Below are 18,357 nucleotides of genomic sequence, written 5' to 3'. Positions count from 1 at the left end.
AAACTCATTGCAAGATCATAAGACCAGAAGGGTTCAAGAACAAGACTCAAACTAGGTTTGTAACCAACAAAAACTATATCTCAATCACCATACCTGGAGATCATGCTAATTCACACAAAAGTCAACGTTCTGCTCTTTCCACTGAGGAGCATTTCGGGAAATTCCCTTCTGTCATTTGCCTTAAAAACTCCTTAATTCTTGGGAGACACAACTGTTGCTTTGCAAAGCAATTATATTAAATATGCATTAGACTGCTTAGCTTGTCCTGAAAATGAGCTAGTCACCTTTCTCTTTTTTTCCTCACTCTGCATCTTTTTGTACAAGGAACTTGGTGACCCTGCCCTGGTGTGTGCATGATAGAGGGCAGGGAAGAGAACAAGCAGAAAAGGGAAAGAAATATGTGGGGGATGAATCTAGCTCATGTCCAGAGACTCAAATGGGAATGCCCTGTGGAAATGAACTGTGAAGGCCTGGCCAACAGGGCTGTCTGTCTAGTACCTTCCGCCTACTGTGTAGCTTCACAAAATAATTATCATAGGTTAATCAGGACGGCAAACTTGCCGGGCAATGACAAGCTGGGCAGCCTCAGGTGTGCTCTCAGTGGGCAATTGTGAAGGCTCTCTGGCTGCTCAGATGAGCAAGTCAGCTGGGAACAACTGATCTGCTGAGAAATCTGATGGCTGCCCCATGAAGGGAACCAGGTTGCTAGGATCACTGGGTGAAGGCTGCTCACCCTTCAAATAGTCTAACCCTCTGTGATCAGGCTGTTTTAATCCCCACATCTCAAGACTCTCACAGATCTGGAACTGGTTTGTAGTCTAAGGCCCTGGCAGGGATAATCTTTAATTGGCTTGAAGGCAGAAAACGCAAAGTACAGGACATGCAGCAAAGTTAGTTTTATAATTACAAAAAGTCCGGTGCCCTTCAGAAGGGTTACATGGGGGTATTTCTCCAAGATGGATTGTTTTTTGTTTTGTTTTGGGGGTTTTTTGTTTTTGTTTTTGTTTCATGGTGTTTTTATCTACTGCATAGAATTTGGAGGAAAAAGCCCAGGATTTGAAATGTGGACAGGAATTTAAATCCTTGGTGGGCACATAGCAGCTGTGTGACCATGGGCATGATACCTAACCTCTGTGAGGTACAATGGGGATAATTATATCCACCTCTTAGGAAGGTCATGAAAATAAATTGAGATAAAACATATGAAAGCACCCAGCACTGGCATACTCAGTCCATATTAGTTTCTCATTCTCTTCATTATTTTCATTATCATCTTTATCACATCCTCACCTTTTTTCATCATTGTCAGTAGCAGTAGCATCAACCCAGTGCCCTGACTTTCAAGACGACTATGAAAACACCCCAACTGCTGCTAAATTACCAGCAACAAGGATCTGGTGAGTAAGTTATTTTGGGGAAGTCAGGTCTTGTCAGCGTGCGTCGAGTTTCTTGCAGTCCTGTGTGTCAGTCTTTCTTAAACCCCTCAGATACCCAGAACCTCTCTGTCTACTCAAAAGAACTGAACTATTAATGTCCCTCATAGAAGAAGAAAGAGAAACCGGCTCCTGTAAATGTGGGTCAGGAATCACCAGGGAGGTAATGACTTGGTCTGCTCTGTGTTCTCTGGCCCTCCTTGGTCCTTCCATGAAAGCCCTCTGTCAGGAGCCCTGCGTGGCCATGGAGTGATTGCCCTTTTGTTCTACAAATTCCTGGATATGACTCACAGAACCGTTTAAGCACGTCTCTCTTCATGTTCCTAGGAATTTTCCTGACAAGCGCAGTGCCTATCCTGAGGCAATCGTATTTCTCCTTGACTTCTCTCCAGTATCAGCTTGTTGCTTGACACCACTGCACAGCCAATTGTATAATGTGGGTGAGTCTAGCTGCATTTTCCTCAGACACAAGCCTGTCTGCCCAGTGCTAAGGTGACATCAGGCCAGGCCACAGTAAGTCATGCCTTCCTCTCCAACCCTGAGTGAGGTGGAGTCCTTGAAACTATCACCATCCAGTGGAAATCAGTGCTGCACTTTCAGGAGGTTAAGCATGAAAAGAGCATAAAAGGTGCTATTACCCCGTGTCACGGTAATTCCCCTTCTGGAAACCTTTTCTGAGGAAATGATATGAAAGGATTCGGTCATAGTGGCTGGTAGTTACTGAGCACTCACTGTGTGCTGACACTTTTAATTGCCAGGTGTATATTGACTTATTTAATCATCATAACAACTCCAGGAGGCAGCAGTCAGGTTATCCCCATTTTTCAGATGAGGAAACCAAAGAACAGTGAGACAGTTGTATCTATGTTCATGCTGCATAAGTGTGTAGGAGCTGAGAGTGAGCTCAGGTGGTCTGATTTCACAAGTCCTCACTCTTGACTTCTATACTAGTGTGGCCTTCATGCACAAAGCTTGATATAAACAGAAGAGGAAGAAGAAGAAGAAGGAGGAGGGATGGGAGAGAAGGAAGAAGGGGAGCAGGAGAACAAAAGGAAGGAGAAGAACAGGACAGGAAGGAAGATTTAGAATAAAAGTTAAATTTATTGTTATTTATGATAGTGAAAATCTGGGCCAGGGCCATTTGGGTCAAGTATTCTGACATTCCAGGTACCCAGGGTATTCTGAAGAAAGAGAGTTCTGTGGGTTCTATGCACAGCTGCCTTCTCACCCACTGGGGAGGAGCACAGTACTGAGAGTGGGGCTTACATTTACAAAGTTGGTATGAAAATTAATAGGCATCTACATTCCTAGAGGTCAATAAATAGAGTGAGAGTTGTTTGTTTGCTTGCATATTGGAATGGAGAAAAATAGGTCCAGTCCTAATAAACTTTAAATTACTTCTGCTCTTCCCTTCTTCCTAAACACTTTCATCTGTCCACATTACTATAGGAATTTTTTGATGCTGTCAATGGGAATTTTTAAAATAAGTATGTTGCTATGTCAAAAAATTTGGAAATTAAAAGATGTTGTTTTACCTTCTTGGCACAAAATGCCCCAGGTTCAATCTTCTCAGAAAAATATCAGGCACATCTATCTAATACCAAAAAGTTTTCAGAATGGTTATCCTAGGAATTCTCTTTCTGAAAAATTTACTATAGTGAACTAATTGACAAGGGGAGAACAATTTTTCACAGGAAGGTAATCCAATATCACTTAGAACAACAAGTATTAGAAACACCTCAAATGTCCAATAGGGAGATAGTTAAGTATCTTAGGGTATATCTCTTCCATGGGATAGTATGCAGCCATTGGCAATGATAATTTCAAAGACAAAATGTTGCAAACTGAGAAAATGGTTACAAGTAAAACACAAAAAAATTATATAGAAATTATTACCATCAAATGATATACATTTTTGCATATAGACAGAGATACATTTTTTTGCATGTAGACAGAGACTGAAAGGCTGTACAGAAATTAAATCAGATTAATGATGATGGGATTCAAGATAGTTTTATTTTTATATGCTTGTTTCCACATTAAATATTACAAATTTACAGATCCAATGATGAAAGGACAAAGCATTGTAATGGGTGCAGTGCAAGAGGACGTCTTGGGACAAGCAAGAAGATAGACAGGAAGCTATTGCCCTAATCAGGTATGAGATCCTAGTAGTGAAGTTGAACAGTGATAGTAAGGGGAGGATTCTAGCAATAAGCTATAGTCAGTGAGAGTGAGAGGGAATCACTGATATTCCAAAGTTTGTGATTTGAGCCTAACAATAGAGAATAACAGTACGGAAACAGGACTAGGGAGAATTTTGGAAACGTTCTATGTGGAGGTAACATAGAGACATTCTTTAAGTGATGTCCAGTTGGAGGTTGGAATACTGTTTTGGAGTTCACAGCAACGTGTGACTCTGGTCCCCAAGTGTCTATATGCGCAGAGGATGGTTTTATATCCAGACAGAGATCTGAGCTCATAGTAATTCTTAATATACAAAGTATAGGACTCAGGCCATCATATTACAGGTCAAGACTCACCTTAGTGATTGCCAAACTTAGAGTTCTGTTTTCTTTTGACATATATTACTCCAAAACTTAGAAGCTTAAGCTTTTGTTATCTCACAATTCCTGTGGGTCAGGAATCCAGGTGCAGCTTAGCTGTTTGTCTCTAACTAAGGATCTCCCAAAAGGGTATAATCAGGGTGTGAGATAGGGCTGCAGTTATCTCAAGAGTCATCTTGGAGAGGATCTTTTTCCAAGCTTCCTCATATGGCTGTTGGCAGGCTCAAGTCCTCACTGACTGTTTGCCAGTGACATCAGCTCCTTACCATTTGGACTTCCCCCTTGAGCAGTTTGAAATATGGTAGCTGGCTTCCTTCAGAGAGAGAAAGAGAAAGGGAGAGAAGGAGAGGGAGAGAGAGAACCCAAGAAAGAAGTCACGGACTTTTTATAACCTAATATGAGAAATGACATTCCATTACTTCTGCTGTATTTTATTTGTTACAAGGGAAATGGAAAGTCCAATTCACATTGAAAGATAGGGAATCACAGATGCGGAGGAGCAGCAGGAGGTGGAGATTATTGGGGGTTATCTTAGAGGCCTCCTACCACCAGTTTTGTGGAGGTAATTGAAGTTGTTCCACACCATTACCACCAGCACCATCACTGCCATCTTTGCCATATTCATTCACTACTTACTCTTTTGAAAAATATGGAGAAGTTGATTTTTGCAGAACTGCATAAAGTTAGCCTTCAAAGATCTCTTCAAAGCTATCCAGCTCAGAAACAGTGAATGCAGTGCAGTAAGCGTGTTGCCATTCTCCCTTTTCATGCTGCTGTCAGACATAACTAATCATCCAATTCTCCCTCCCATATCCATGCTAGGCATAACTAATCATTTAAGCCCTTGAATGTTGTGAGCATACCCAAAGTCTTGAAGTAAGTAGCAAAACTGATATTTGAATTCTGATCTGATGCCAATGTCAGTTCTCTTCCTGTTATTCACTGTCTACCTTTCAGCTCCACTCCTGGCAAGTTATTTTACAGCTCCATTTCCTATGCAGTGTGACTTAAAAATTCTAATATTTGGGTGGTTGTGTGGTAAGTGTATATGTGTATACCCACTGGCAAATTCTGTTGATTAGAATTGGCAAAACAGTAATCCAGATCACAAGATCACACATGTACACACATATACATATAGATGTACATGTATATTTGTATATATTTTTCTTTTTCCAGAAAGTGATTATGCCATTCCCATCCAATCTAGTCAACCCACACCAGTGTGAACACCAGAAAATTGTTCTTGCCAGTAGTGGAATGTGCAATGTGCCCAAGGAGATTGTCTAAAATTTAAAGGACAGAGCCCAATACAAAGTATTCACTGCCCATATCCCCCTTACTTAGAATAGGGTCTGCCATGCAATGTGCCGTAAACATTTGATGAATTAGTATGTGAATGATTACAGGAATGAAATCAGTTATTTTTCTACCATCAGTCAGTCATTCAGGCACCACTTCACAGGTTTTGCCATACACCTGTGTTTTTTGAACTTAATATTTCTCTTTAAATCAATTCATTTTAAACCTAAATAATTTTTAAATGAGCCTGTAACTTGCTATCATCAATTTTAAAAAAGAGTTATTTTTAAATGACATAGCATATCTATTTTACGACATCCACAAATCACCTAGAAATCATCTTGCATAACACTAGGGGTGAGTGCACTGCACTAAATAAATGAATGTAAATCCCATAGCATGTGTCCATGTTTGGAGTCTCAGAGATGGCTCAAGAGGCCCTTTAAAGAGCCAGTGGCAGTGCCTGCCAGGAGCCTGGCAAAAGTAAATGGCCTCTTTAACCCTGGGAGAGATTATTGTAAAGTCTGTGAAATATCAGTAGAATTGGAAGAGGCATGGTCAAGGCAGTGGCAGATGAGAATCCATTAAAACATTCTATAGGGAGGTTGTTCTCGCTTCCTGCCAGGATGCTAGTCACATTCACTCATTCACTCATTCATCCAGTACCTTGTCAGATACTACCATGAGCCTAGTCCCGAACTAGGTTCCACGAAGACCAAAAGGAATAAGGCCCAATGCTTGTCCATCAAGAGCTCAATCTAGAAGAGAGGTGAGAAGTACAAAACAAACAAAAACCCTTCATGCACTTATAAATTCTCTAATAGGGTCATGCATAAGATGTTCAAAGTACTGAGGAAGCAAATGCCACTGCCTCAGAGGATACAGAGAAGAAGTAACACCTGTTCCTCGATACAAAGAACAGGTATGTAAGGGCACTCAGAAACAGAAACAGAATGGGTAAAGGCCTTGGAGATGAAAAACAATGAGCATGACATGTGTGGCAATAGCGGTGGGTATACCAAAGGAAGTGGAAGGGGTAGAGGTTAACTACGAGAGCATAGGTTATGAGGGCTGCTTAGCTTGGTGAAAGAGTCTGGAATTTATCCTGAGGGCAAAGGAGGTCAGGAAGGATTTTAAGCAGAGGAATAAAGCAGCCAGTCGTATATTTTAGAAACGTCCCTCCAGCTGATGTCAGTAGTATAGACAGGGGATGCAAGCTCGGTTTTCTCATCTGTTCAATGGTCTTTGTAAGCTACTTCAGAGGGATCACAGGAGAATTAACACCTCTGAGTGAAGCACTTTGATTTCCACAGAGAAAAAGCCAAATACATCTATTAAGTTAAAATACTGTCATCCTTGAGTTTCCATAATCTTTTCTCTGACCCATCTCGCCCACATAAACATACTGCCCCAGGAAAGTTTATGAAAAGAATTCAGAAGAATGTAATCCTAATACACAGATTGTGCTATTGTTTATACCTAATCACGGTTAATGTGAGTAGAAAACAAGAAGAGTGCCACACACAGAGTAATTAGCTTTCCTAAAAAAATTTAAAGGAAAGGAAATTGGTTACAGAGGAATGGAGGTCTCAGCTTGGTCACTTCCTTTTTGGATTTGGGCAAGTCTCTTAGCTTTCTAAGCTTCACTTTTCTCAGCTCTAAAATGCAAAAATAAGTTTTGTGTTATAGATCTCTAAGGCTCTTCTAACAGAAGTTCTAGGTTTTTAAGATGTTCTGGGTGGGGCACGGTGGCTCAAGCCTGTAATCCCTGCACTTTGGGAGGCCGAGACGGGTGGATCACCTGAGGTCAGGAGTTCGAGACCAGCCTGGCCAACATTGTGAAACCCCATCTCTACTAAAAATACAAAAATTAGCCAGGGGTGGTGGCACATGCCTGTAGTCCCAGCTACTCGGGAGGCTGAGGCAGGAGAATCGCTTGAACCCGGGAGATGGAGGTTGCAGTGAGCCGAGATCACACCACTGTACTCCAGCCTGGGTGACAGAGCAAGACTCCCATCTCAACAAAAAATAAATAAATAAATAAAAATAAAAAAAGATGTTCTACATTTTTTTAGTTATACAATCTCTTTGATAGTAAAGCATACAATAAAAAGTCACAACTTATACAGACAAGTATTAACAATGGATTGTTTTAACATATATTTAACTGGGTGTTAGTGTAAAAATAAATCTTTTTATACTAATATATTATGCACATTAATACAAGCAGAATTTTATCTAAGTAGTACAAGTGTTTTTTTTTTTTTTTTTTTTTTTTTTTGAGATAGAGTCTTGCTCTGTTGCCCAGGCTGGAGTGCAGTGGCGAAATCTCCGCTCACTGCAAGCTCCGCCTCCCGGGTTCACTCCATTCTCCTGCCTCAGCCTCCTGAGTAGCTGGGACTACAAGCGCCTGCCACAACCCCTGGCTAATTTTTTGTATTTTGAGTAGAGACAGGGTTTCACCGTGTTAGCCAGAGTAGTCTCGATCTCCTGACCTCATGATCCGCCCGCCTCGGCCTCCCAAAGTGCTGAGATTACGGGAATGAGCCACCGTGCCCGGCCAAGTGTGTGTGGTTTTCTTTTTGTTTTATACTAATTATGGTATTCTTGCTGTCTTGACCAAATTTTTATTTTATTAGTCACATTGTCACCTTCTTCATTTTTTGTTTTACTTTTATTTTAGGTTCAGGGGTACATGGGTAGATTTGTTATATAGGTAAACTCATGTCAAAGGGGTTTGTTGTACAGATTATTTCATCACTCAGGTACTAGGCCTAGTACCCAATGGTTATATTTTCTGATCCTCTCCCTTCTCCCACCCTCCATCCTCAAGTAGGCCCCAGAGTCTGTTGTTCCCCTCTATGTGTCCATGTGTTCTCATTATTTAGTTCCCACTTATAAGTGAGAACATGCAGTATTTGGGTTTGTTCCTGCATTCGTTTGCTAAGGATAATGGCCTCCACCTCCATCTGTGTTCTTGCAAAGGAAATAATCTCATTCTTTTATGGCTACATAGTATTTCATGGTGTATATGTATCACATTTTCTTTATCCAATCTGTCGTTGATGGGCATTTAGATTGATTCCATGTCTTTGCTATTATGAATAGTGCTGCAATAAGGTGTTCTATATTTTTTAATGGCAAGAGTTTCATAAGCGTCTAGGATAAGAGCATTTGAGTCCAGAGAATGAGAAATGCAAAACCCTTAGAGCAGCAATGAGTTTTATGGGTTAGAAGAAAGTCAAAATGCCACTGTAGATATAGCACAATTCACCAATGGGGAAGGTAGTAGAAAGTAAGATTAGAGAGGTAGGCAGTGGCTGGATCAGGTAATGCTTGGTAGGTCATTAAGAAGTCTGAATTTCATTCTCAGTAAAATGGAAAGCAATTGAAGTGATTTTACGGACAGAAACACAATCCATTTTAAAAGAAACACTAGCTACTGGAGTAGAGAAAAGATATGGGAAAAGGAAAGAAGGAAGAGTAGAAGCAATGAGATCAATTTGTAGGCAACTGTAGTCCAACGAACAGAGCATAGTAGCTTAGACCAGAACTATCAGACGGAGGGAAGTGAGATTAAGGTAAAGCTGAAAAAACGTACTGATAGCTTAGATGTAAGAAATAAGGGGAAATGAGAAATCAATAATGATTTCTAAGTTTTGAAAAAGACTGGAAATAATCAGATTATTCTGAGAGGGAAGAAACGATCAAGATATCTGTTTTAGCTGATTACGTATAAGATAGATAATAGACATTCTAGATGTTTGGCAGGTAATTGATATCCCATATATCATGGAAGAATTTAGGACAAGAGATAGAAAGTTGGGGGTTATCAGACTGTATGAAATAATCCATAAACAAATGCAGATAACGAGGAGACAGTAGAGAAACACACTGAATCGTCAGAGCAGGGATGGAGGAGCCAGCAAAAAAAATACTGAGATGGGTTGGCCAGTGAAGGAGAAGAAAATCTAAAACACACTGTCACAGAAGTCAAGAGAACAAAGTATTGAGGAGAGAAAAAGTGAATAACTTTGTCAGAGCACCTGATAAGAGTAGCACTGATAATTGATCACCAGATTTGACAACATGTCATTGTTTGATGGCATTGATAATAACAGTTTTCAAAAATGTTTTTGAAAGAATGGGAACTAACGCCTGATTGGCACATTTTTAAAAAAGGATTAGAAGTGAGATAGTGAAGACAGCAAGTATGGATGGACAATTTTTTTCTCGAGTTTTGCTTTAAAAGAGAGGAAAAACATATGGCAAGAACTAGAAGAGAATGTGAGCCAAAGGTGGGTTTCATTTTCTTAACATGGGAAACAGGAGAGCATGCTTGTCTGCTAATGGCAATGATCAACAGAAAAGGAAAAAATGATCAAGAGGACAAAGGGATGACTACTACAGGAACAAAGTCCAGAAGAAAGAAGTCAGATGAGATCCAGTGCACAAGCAGAAGGGTTGGTCTTAGTAGAAGCATGAACAATCCTTATGAATAAATATATAAACAGGAGAAAACTGGCTCTGGAGGTTAAGATGCAGATAGATTGGAAAACTGGTAATGAGAATACACGTTTTTACCTTCAGATCATGACTATTTTCTTAGCTGGATAAGAAGCAAGGTCATCATCTGAGAATAAAAAGAAGGGGGCAGAGTAAGAAGGTTGAGAAATGAGAAGACTCCGCTATGGTTGTCTTGGATAATGAGAGAATCAAAAAATGTGGCAAGGTTGCCAGGGAAAATAGAAAGTCCACTTGAGGTTTGTGGTCACAAATTTGAGGTTAGACCAGACAGTATGGTTGAGTATTTTTCTCCAGTTCACTATCAGTGACCCTGGTATAGGGATGAAATAGACAGGGTGGGGTTTGAGGACTGAGTTTGGCTGGCTGAGAATGACAGAAGGGCCAGAAAGGTGAGGATTTGCAAGAAGATGATTACAGCTTCAGATTCTGGAATCTAAGCTCAGTGGTGAGGAAGGAAGGAAGGAAGGCATAAAGGGGATGGGGGCTCTAAGAAGGAATTGGCTCAATGACCCAGAGGTGCAGATGTAGTCAGAAATATATATAGACCAGGGATTAGAAAAGATCTGCCAGTTCCTACTTTGACACACTTTGGCAAGTTTCTTAGTTTTTTGCTCTCATTTTTCTTCATTTGTAAAGCAGGGAAAATAATATCTACCTCATAAGGTTGATGCAACAAAAATGTGTTAATTGCCTAGAATCATTAACATTTACAAAGAGGTCTAGTGCTGGTACACAGTATTTGCTGAAAATCTTCTTTGTAAGGTTTTCTACTTTTGATGGTTAAGGCACTGGTATAATTTGAACTATGTCTACAAAATACCAAATATCTTTATAAAAAAGAAAATTCTGGCAATAACTGGATTGTTATTTTACCCAGTTTGGAAAAGATCTGGATTATGCCAGTTCTTAAGAATTTATTTAAACATTGGGCATTGTGTAAACATATTTAAGCCATTAGGAGACCTTTGTCTCAGAGACTGTGGGGGGAATGAGAGAGGTGGAAATAGGAGATGGGGTCGTACCTTCAATTTTAGGTATACATCCAAACTTTATAGAAAACAATCCTTTTTGTGTTTGCCTTACAAATCTCAAATCAACAAGTTCATCTTCATTGGTCCGGTATGTCAATGAGTTAAATTACACTTTCTGACATGTTCTAAGCTTCACAGACATATGTTCTAAGCTTCATAGAGAAAACTGCAATTCCATAATTACATTTCAAGGAGCAATCTATACCAATACCAATACTAAATTTATTATCTCCTCCCTATGCTTATCGTGTCTTTTGGATTTTCTTTCTTGGTGTGTTGATCCATCTCCCAGGCTAGAAAATCAAGAGGTATTGGAGCTTCATCTTTCCTTTTTCTCTTACCTTCCATACCTGATTAATTGCCCATTTCAGGTGTCATTCCTAGGTCCTAGGTAGCATAGCCTTTACACCTGCCAGCTCCATCTCCATGACACTATCTCTGCTCATCTTCATCTCTCAACTGTATTCTTCACCAAACTTTATATATCTTCCTCTAATTTTTCTTCCTCTGAGCCAATACCAGTGGTATTTGACCTTAATCATTTTGCATCACTGACCTTTTGAGAATAAAATTTTCGACATTCTTTTCAGAAAAGAAAGCTCATGTGCACATAGACATGGCTTTTCACCTACAAGTTTAAGGTATTCATCCATCACGTCTGTGGACTTCTTTGTGTTCCAGGATGCCAAATAACAAACTATAGCATCATCTCTGGTCCAGGGTGAGTTTTAGAAATTGCAGCTCTCACAGCACTCCCCTCCTAAGTAAATTCCTATGTCAGGTTGTTGCTGAAGTTAAGACTCCTCAGTGTAGACTCAAAGCCCATCCAAATGCTGCCCCACATTTTTTTCCAGATGCAGCGTCTTACATCTACAACTGAAACACATCTAATGTAAAACTTGCCCTGTGTTTGATATCTCTGTTCTCTCCCTGCCTATCATGGTACCCAGTACTGAGAAAATTTAATAAGCACGTTGGGACACAGGAAAGAAAGGATTTTTATGTGATCCTGTTTTCCAGAGTAATATTCAAAAGACAACATTCCTAAGAAGAACATGGGCAATGGTAAACATCTTTGGCAAATACTAATAACAACTTTACAAATCCTACTAATCTCTGTCTCCTCAGCTCCGCTTACTAGATCGATACTGGAATCTATTATTTTAGTGCATTTCCACCTCCACTCTCCAAACCCTATTTCCCCAGAGACTCTACAGTTCACTGATTTTTTAGCTTATTAAAGTCACACCACTGATTGCTCGTTCTAAAATGTTCTTACAGCAATGTGATTAAGCGAATGGGCTCTGGAGTGAGAAAGTCCAAGATGTGCATCTCTGCTTTATCAGTGATTAGCTGCATGACCCAAGGAACATTATTTAATACATGGGAGCCCCACTTTTCTCATATTTCTTATCTGAAATGTGAGTATAATATCTGTCATCTCAATAAATAAAATATTATTTTCAAATTGCTTATCACATTGCCTGGCACATAGTAGTTAATAAATATTAGATGTTTTATCCTAAAATATGATATTAAGGTTCCTTCTAAGCCCATGAGTCTATAATTGAAGCCAGATTATTATTCCAGAACTCACTGGAATCTTGGGCACGGAGGAAAAAAACCAACAATTGTTTATTGAGCAGTTACTATGTGCTTGGCTATTTAAAATTCATTGTCTACTTATCTTCATAGCACCCCCAAATCAGTTTATTAGTAATCCCTTTTAAACATGAGGCTACTATTAGTTTATTAGTAATCCCCTGTACACACGAGGCTACAAAGTTTAAGTCATGTGCCTTAAGTTACAGAGGGAGTAACTTGCAGAGCTGGGACTAATCACCTCCTTGTGTTAGAATCTGAGCTCTAAAGAAGGCTTTGTCCTTAATGTCCACACTGCTTATGCGTAAACCCGCGCATTACGTCTTTCACTGGAGATATCACTTTTCTGTTGTTTCTCCTTCTGCCGAGATGGTGTTTTACATGGATGCTAAAACCCTAAAACCAGGACTAGAGATCTGATGCCTGTACAGAGCCCACAAAAGCCTAAATGAAAGAATGGTTTGAAGGTCCATCTCTGCTCGGTGGTCTATAGTTTTTCAGTATAAATAATCAGTAGAGAACTGTTTCTAGAAAAACTGCAATGTTCCACTGAGTTCTGGAATTAATGATTTAACTGTAGTTATGGGGTTAGAAGAGACCTCAGGATCCTATCCAAAAGTCTGCTGAATTGATTAAAGCCAAACATTTGGAAAGATTTTGCTTCATAGACAGTTTTCTTTAGGAGGTTCCACACCATGCTTTGAAAGTAAACCTCACCTTGTCTTAAAGATTCAGTGTTTTAAACCTGATACCCGAGAATCCCAACTTCCCTTTTATGGAGTGGCTGAGACTTATCTGTAGAGGAGGCACACCCAGTTAACTCAAATGCTCATCTGGAATAATTGCTCACAAGAAAATGAGAATTGGATGATAAAGTTGAAATAACCAGAACCCTTGAAGAAAGATGGCACTTCTCATTAATACAATCATCAGGGAAGGCAAAACTTTTGAGAGGCAGACCCCAAATATCCAGAACACAGACCTAGAAGAAAAGAGGGTACAGGAAGGCCAGGAGATCTTCAAATGTGTCACTCTGAGTTTTGCAGTGGTCAGCGATTATAGGGTGCATCGCAAGAGGTTGAAAGCTGAAGAAAACAGCGGGAGTCCATTAAAAGTTCTCTGACGTGCTCAGCTTTAAAGATCATGAAAAAGAGATGGAAAGAAGGGCATGTAACCACAGAATCAAATGGGAAAATGGTACAGAGGTGCCCAGAAAATCAATAGAGGAAGTTCTAAGGGGCTCACCCTTGCTGGTTTATGCCTTCATCCAATTGTTTAGCAACATTGATTGAACATCTGGCTCTACCAGGAACTGAACAAAGACTTTCCCTCAAGTGTGAGCTTGAGCGTTAGGTTCTTCAGTTCCTTCTGATTCCCTGTGATCCAGCTCGTGCTTATTGTCTTTATTTTCTGAGTCGTGCCTCTATGGCCCCCCTCCTCTCTGAAAGCAAGGCCACTTGAGTCGTGCCTTTCTGAATGAAGTCAATGTCTGTGCCAGTCAATGCACAATTGTCGCTTATGACCTTCCTGAGGTTTCCTGTTTCCTCCTAATACATTAGAAGAACAAATCAATAAAGTCTGTGTCCCAGTACCTTGGGTAACTGCCATCTTCATGGTTACATCACTATCCAGGGTGACTGTGAAGCAGTGGGGCGCTTAACCCCAGGAGCAGTGGGAGGACTGGGTTGGGCTCACTGGAGTCTCACACAGAGATGGCGAAATGGCTCCTGGCTGATATAGAAGCACAAGCCTCCCCCACCATATGGTGATTTGTATTCAGCAGCAGCCCCCTCCCTTGGCACCAGGCAGATGGGTCCCCAGGAGAGATCCAAGGAAGAAGGAAGGGGCTGTTGTCCTTGACAAGGAAACGATTGATGTCTCTGCTTTCTCAGCCTCTTTAAATTGAGATGGGGACAAGATTAAAAGTTCAGGCAGGAAGCCAAGTGGTGATTTACAACACTGAGCAACCAGCCTAGTGTGTGAGGAAGCCTGTGGTCCATCTCTCAAGAAATGAGCTGCCTAGATATTTGAAATGTTCACTATTCTTGTGAGAATCTGGACATTAAGGCCCTGTCATGATGATAATAATAATGACAAAAATAGCAAGGAAAAATAAATAATAATAAACCCTATTTATTGTATGTTGTATGCAACGTCTTGTATTTTATAATTGTTATCTCTAAATTCTTGTAATGATAGTGAAAGGCAGGTACAATTACCCCCACTTTATAGATAAGGTAACTGAGGCTCAGAAAAGTTAGGAAACTTGATTGAGGTAACATAGTTAGCAAGGAGTAGAACCAGGATTCCAACCCAAGTAGCCCTGGCTCCAAAGCATGTACTATTCTATTGCACTGCATTGGCTGATGCATAACGACCCGGGTGGCTTTTCTCAGGACATAGATACAGTTGAAGCACAGTCTCAAGTTGGTGTGACCACCTGCTTAGTTAAGGGTTCTCTGGGGTGTATGAAACTAGGCCAGGCCTCTTGTTGCTTAGGTGCCAAGGGTGATGGAGCTCATTCCCTCTGGCCTATGACACTGCAGACTTTGCTGTAGGAGCCTTTGCAGTCCCTTGTCCTGCCTTTGGCTTTGTGTCATGGAGTGGAACCTCTTTCAGTTGTAAAGTTTTCACAGGGAGAGCAAAGCCAAGAATGGGGGTAGGAATGGGGTATCAAGAACAGGCACTGAGAAATGTGTCTGACACTGGCATCTCTAGCAAAAGAAGTACAATTGTGTCAAGGTAGGTCAAGGTCAGGTATCAAATGGACAAGATATCAACAATTTATACACATTATGTCCAGGATAAAAAAGGGAATGTATTAAAATAAATTAAAGGTAGATCTGAGGTCAGAGTTGTCAGGAAGACGAGACAGGTAATAATACGACCAGTTAAGGGAACTAGAAAGTAGGTAGTTCTAGAAACATGAGAACTTTCATGAATAGTTTATGACCATGCAGGGCTTCTCTTCAGAAAGTTCCACACCCTGCTTTGAAAGTAAACCTCACCTTGTCTTAAAGATACAGTATGTTAAACCTGATACCTGAAAATCCCATCTTCTTTTTTATGGAGTGGCTGAGACTTACTTGTAGGGAAAACACACCCAGTTAACTCAAATCCTTAGAACACTGTAGTGGAAGGTCAATGCATGTGATCAATCCCCAAGACAGCCAGTTAGGTTAGTTCTGTCTCAATGCCACATCCCAGCCTTCAGCCTTTGGCAACTCTCTGGGGGAAATAAATGCCATTAATTAGAAGAGGCACCAGGCAAGTTTGTGTATACTGAGCAACAAAAACCCATTCTTTCTCTTTGAAAGGATCTCAAAGCTCACAGTGAAACAGCAGCATGTTCCTTTCACAAGGACAGCAGAGAATTCGAGGGTTTATCAAAGATCATAACCATCTCATTTCTCTCCAAGAGATAGCAGATTTAAGGTCTAATATGATTATTTATGTTTATTTAATTCACAATATGATTATTTAATCATGTTGCATTGATCTTTGAACTCCTTTAATTCAATAACTTTGAGTTGCTCTTCTCACACGCAAGTACAAATAACTAGACATAGACACTTCACAGATCGGCAGATTATTCTGCATTGCCCTCTCAATCTCACCTATTTTTTTAAAAGTTTTTTTAAACTATAATTCTTTTCTGTGCTAACATAAAGCATGCTTCCTTGGCCTTTTAGGCAAAAATATAACCTTGAGGATCCCAAGTGAACTTGTCTTCACTTAAACTGGAGAGATTACTCCTTGGAGGTTTTCTGTGTCACCATGTCTTCCTTCTTCTCACTTTGCTCACTCCTATTGGGTGAAGTGAGCTTCATCTGGTATTTTATGATTTGAGTGGTTAACTCTTCTGATTCTGAACAAAAGACTATACTTCATTCTGATAATTTGTACCCTCCAGGCTTTCCTCCTGAGTAGTTCCTTTCCAACCTCTTTGGAGAATGATGGAAAAAGTCTATTTATTCAGCACTCCTCATGGGTGAAAGCTCCTCCAAGCTATAAATAAAACAAATTGAACTTGTACAGGGTTACTAATGCTATGGAGAGACAAATAAAGGAGCTTGCTGCCTTCTGGCTGCAGGAATCAGGCCAAGGATTTTCACAAAATAGCCCAGGACTCTAATGTATGAAGAGTGTTATTATGATAAGAATTTAACAATAATAATTCAATTTTTGTTGCAGACATTCTTACGGAAAAGAAAGAACACCGAAATTGACCTTACCCTGACAAGATGATGGCTGAAGGATTTATGATCACTTATAACATTTGAAATTGAGGCGGAACCTCAAGAATATGACTCTAGTGAAAGGTCCTATTTATGCTTTTGATGTCTTTCACTTCGACATTTACCATATGCCTATTGGTAGGTTTGTCACACAGGACAGTTAAGGTGATACAAGAATAAACAAAACACTATCCCTATCCTTTAGTATCATTTATTTATGGGATCAATCATAGTTTTTCATTTTTCAAAATCTTTGATAAATGTCAGAATTATGTTTTTTAATATTTTTACAGAATTATTACAATACATGGTAGAGGATGGAAGGCAAGGTAGTATGAAACAGAAAAGATATTTTGAATTAAGATATTTGGAACTGGATTCATATTTTTGCTTTGGTCTTTATTAGCTAAGTGATCTTGGGAAAGTTCTTCTACTAAAAAAGAATAAAGATAATAATTACTTCATGAAATTGCTGTAAAAAACACATAATAAGTATATCCACACTCAACAGTGTATGCTCAAAAATTCAGATCCTTTTTCCCTTACCTGCAACTAAAGTCTTACAGTAATACAGTGGGGGTAAAGGTTTAAACTGGGGGATTCAAGAAGGGTTATAGAAAGAGGTAGCATTTTAATAGGGGAAGGAGTGGATCCAAGAAATCAGATCCATTTTCTACAAAAAGAAATGGGAAGACAGATATTTCAAGAAGAAAAGTTTACATGATTGAAGACCCGAAGTTAGAAATAGTGTTTTGTCTCAATAGTAAGTTAGGAATTGGGGTGGACACAGTTGTTGGAAGAAGGATGGTTTCAGCAAAGACCCGAGAGTTAGGTGACAATTTCAATTGCAAGTGTTTGTGAAGAGATGTGAACAAAATTATAAAGTAATTAGGGTATAAGAAATAGGGAGGAGGGAATGAATTAACATTTATGGAGTGTCTTGCATGTTCCAAGCACTGTACTACTTGCCTTATAAATCTTTTTTCAATAAAAGCCTACAACAATCCTGAGATATGGATATTATTAGTTCCTCAATGGACGCAGAGAGTTTCAATTATGTGCTTAAGAACATAGCGTTAGTAAAGGACAGAGACAGAATTCAAATGTAAGCCTATGTTACTCCACATCCTATGCATTCACTAAGCCTTTCAGGAAAACCAATTTATTGGACCTTTTAAGCATTTAAGAATGAGATGATAGGGGGTGGTTCCAAGATGGCCAAATAGGAACAGCTCCAGTCTACAGCTCCCAGTGTGAGCAACACAGAAGACGGGTGATTTCTGCATTTCCAACTGAGGTACAGGGTTCATCTCACTGGGGCTTGTTGGACAGTGGGTGCAGGACAGTGGGTGCAACCCACTGAGCATGAGCCGAAGCAGGGCGAGGCATCGCCTCACCTGGGAAGTGCAAGGGGTCAGGGAATTCCCTTTCCTAGCCAAGGGAAGCTATGACAGACACCTGGAAAATTTGGTCACTCCCACCCTAATACTGCACTTTTCCAATGGTCTTAGCAAACGGCACACCAGGAGATTATATCCTGCACCTGGCTCAGAGGGTCCCATGCCCATGGAGCCTTGCACATTGCTGGCACAGTGGTCTGAGATCGAACTGCAAGGTGGTAGCGAGGCTGGGGGAGGGGTGCCACCATTGCTGAGGC

General features: G+C 40.1%; 1 long non-coding RNA gene across 1 annotated transcript in view; it reads left to right on the top strand.

Annotated features, from left to right (window-relative positions):
* LOC105738468 overlaps nucleotides 1-17,704 on the top strand; it is a 51,507-nt gene extending 33,803 nt beyond the window's left edge. Inside the window, exons 2-3 of the long non-coding RNA XR_001114269.1 lie at nucleotides 1,310-1,397; nucleotides 16,657-17,704. This is a non-coding gene — a long non-coding RNA (uncharacterized LOC105738468). The remainder of the gene's footprint in view (nucleotides 1-1,309; nucleotides 1,398-16,656) is intronic.
* Nucleotides 17,705-18,357: the final 653 nt, after the last annotated feature.

This window comes from Nomascus leucogenys, chromosome 1a (genome assembly GCF_006542625.1).
Source record: "Nomascus leucogenys isolate Asia chromosome 1a, Asia_NLE_v1, whole genome shotgun sequence".
Taxonomy (NCBI): Eukaryota; Metazoa; Chordata; class Mammalia; order Primates; family Hylobatidae; genus Nomascus; species Nomascus leucogenys.
Note: the sequence above shows the minus strand (reverse complement) of the source record. Positions and strands in the feature narration are given on the sequence as shown.